The following is a 3,329-nucleotide window of genomic DNA, read 5'->3' as shown; positions in this document are numbered from 1 at the left end:
TCAATCATTTGAAGACAGAGAAAAATGACACAAATTGACAGAACTCTTTAGGCATTCTAGAACAGGAGCACAACTATTAATACTTCAGTAGGATAAAAGTGAAGTACCTAGAAGCAGAGTCTTACCTTGATCAAATGGTTTACCCGGACTCCATGTACGAAAATAATCATCCTGGAGAGGGAGAAACAACTTAAATTTAGTAAAATATAAGGAATCAATGTATACACAAAAAACTTACAGTATCATGAAAGACAGAAGATGTATACCAACCTCTACTTCCTAGAAAAGGCAAGCAGGAAAATAAAGAAAAAAAAAAAAAAAGGAGAGAAAAAGATTACAGTTATCATAACGGGACAAATTATTCATTTGCACTCATAAAGTAAAAATGCTATTCAAAAATGTTACTCATTAGTATTTAAAGTAGAAAACTTATTTCTCACAGTACCTATATAGGTAATGCTTTTAACACTGCTATCAAAATGTTAATTTTCCTGTACTTCACCTTCTAAAATATTGAAAAACTTAGTCACATTTTCACTGAATGAGTTTTCAAAAAAAAGCTTAAAGTTACCATCAATAAATACAGTTATCCTAAAGAATGATACATAAATTTTTGAAAAGTATTTTGTTATGTAGCTTTCAACTGCATCAGTAAGATCTTCCATTAGGTAAGTCTAATTAGCTGTATTTTCTCCAAATCATCTTACAAACATAAAATATCTTCCTAATTGTGTCATCAGCTGTATTAGGCTACAATTTCAAGAAGGAAAAACTTGAATTAAATAAATTGCAGAAATAAATTACAAATCCAAAGACAAGGCAATAAATTGATCTGCACGTCTCCGATAATACATGGCACAAGAAAATAACTGGAATTGTTTATTATTACGTTGTAATCTAACTCAATATTCTGTAGAAAAAAATAGTTAAAAGACTGTACCAATCCTTTTACAATCGCATAAGTTAAGCCTCACAAACTGCAGTGGGTGTACTGTCACATACAGCAGTTCCATGTACCTTGCTAAAAGACCTCTGTAAAGGAACCTCTATTTATACAAAATTTAACTACTGGGAAAATGTGAGTCTCATGCAGTTCACAAAGCCATAATCATAACTTAAAAATGATCAAGCATCAAACATATCTTTACACGTAGAGCACACTTGTGGAGTTTTAACAGGTAAGTATTTTTACATCAAATTAAATGAAAAAAAAATCAAAAAACCAACCAACCAACCAACCAACCAACCAAACTCCCCAAAAAATCCAACAAACAGTGCTTGCAGCCTAAACCATATTTCACTGATGATGTTTGATTTAGTGAAAACGTTGTTATGGAAATGTGTGCTTTGAAAGAGAAAGAAATTAGTAGAATCCAGAAGTACAAAATTAACTGTATTTCTGTACCGATATTTACACATTCCTATACTCTGATGCTGCACAGATTAATAATCTATGAATCTAGGTATGCTATTTGCTTTTTTAATTAATTTTTTAGGTGATAAAACATTTTTTTCTAAAGTAATAAAAAATTTCATAGGCATATCAACTTTTGTTAATCACACAAGAAATAAGGAGAAATTATGATTATGATAGTGTTTTCCAATTATTACTCCTAATAGCAATTATGGAGATGTTATTCCTGCAGTGGTGTTCTGAACAGAGTGGAACGAGCTGTACCGCAATGCTGTTCCATGAACACCACCACAGTGGTAAAAGTTACAATTCTTGAAAAAACATCAAAGTGGTAGATTCTCTTTCTATTTCTACTAAATCAACAATGTTCACTCACAATGAGCCCATGCAGAAAATAGTGAAATATTAGAATAACTAGAACATATATCAGAACAAAAGTACAGTCATTTTGAGCGAGAAAAATCCCTTCTATGGGAAAGCAGCCTGCATTTTGCTTAAGGAAGAATGTACAAGTGTGGTTTGTATAAATTACATGTTCTCAAGTTGGTCTCAAACCAACCAGAAGTTAAATCAATTCTTGTTCATTTCTATACTGCAGACAACTCCACAGATCCCAAATATAATACCCCTCAGGCTTTTATAGAAGTCTGGCTGACTTCTGTCTACAAAGCAACTTCACACCTTTCTTGTTACCCTTTTCTGAATCTCTTCCAAGTCTATTTTCTTGATAACTAGAATTGTGCAGAGCATTCAAGATGAAGCAGCATTATGGATCTCTACACAACTTCTACAACACTATTTTGTTCTGTATTCTTCTCCCCATTATGTCTACCTCTCTGCTGTCTTTGTAGGTTAGGGGAGAGCGTTTTTGTTCTTTTTAACTGTAGTATAATTTCAACAGATTATGGTTTGCATGGAACCTTCTATCTTAAATACAAATACCATATATACCTATACTGATTTTTCTAAAGAAGTAATTTTTCAAATCATCTGTTACTTCAATAAAATCCATTATTGAATACGTTTAACTAAATTTCTATGTGCCTCTACAAACAAAATTGCTTAGAATTGATTATCAGATTAAGTAAGGGTTGTTTAGAATTGATTTTTAGATTAAATAAGGAAATTGCTTCAATAAATTGTAGTTCCACAATTTTACAAATATTCCTAAAGCTCTTTACCCTATCACATGGCTTCCTGTTACACTCAAACCTTTTCTAATCTTCAGTCAGTAAGCTTGATTATAATAATGTTCAATATCCTCTGCAGAATGTAATCGAGATCATAATATAATTTACAAAGCCTCATTTTCATAATTTTGACATAAAAACCAGAATGAATGAATACATGGTTCTACCTCAGGTGAAGGCTGAGTAGCATCACAGCACCTCTAGGTAATCCTTTAATAATCTATAAATGCAAAAAGCAATGTCTCAGTATCTCGGGACAGAGCCTCTGTCTTCTGAACTTCTTCAGGAGCTTCCTTGCCTTTGTTCCAAACATGTTAAAGGGCAAGTTGTAAAAGTACATAGAATAAAGTCACAAATTTGTAACAGTAACCATACTATTTATCCAACACTTTCTAGCTAAAGCTATTCATACATTTTAAATAGAAAATTCATTCTTATCGCTCTACTTGAAACTATGTGAAATGTCAGTATTTCTTTCAAGTGCGCCTCTGTCTGAAAGATGCAGAGCACATCTAACAGCCATGGATGATGGATTCCAATGGGTTAAATATCCATGCCTTAAAATTATGCATGTTTAGCATTACGCTCATTCAGGGTCCCAGTGATGAAGTGTGTTTTAAGAACTTAAGTTTGTGCTGCAATTACTTATGCACTTTAAGACTAATACGTTTTTTTCTTTTTCCTGAAAAGGTCTTGCTGTAAAAAAACAAACAAACAAAAAAATC

General features: G+C 32.3%; 1 protein-coding gene across 2 annotated transcripts in view; it reads right to left on the bottom strand.

Annotated features, from left to right (window-relative positions):
* SPOCK3 (SPARC (osteonectin), cwcv and kazal like domains proteoglycan 3) overlaps positions 1-3,329 on the bottom strand; it is a 114,402-nt gene that overhangs the window by 110,782 nt on the left and 291 nt on the right. The gene's annotated exons all lie outside the window — the stretch shown is intronic.

The sequence above is a fragment of the Empidonax traillii genome, unplaced genomic scaffold (assembly GCF_003031625.1).
Source record: "Empidonax traillii isolate 1590-97213 ecotype Southwest subspecies unplaced genomic scaffold, ASM303162v1 scaffold379:size601899, whole genome shotgun sequence".
In the NCBI taxonomy this organism is placed as follows: Eukaryota; Metazoa; Chordata; class Aves; order Passeriformes; family Tyrannidae; genus Empidonax; species Empidonax traillii.
Note: the sequence above shows the minus strand (reverse complement) of the source record. Positions and strands in the feature narration are given on the sequence as shown.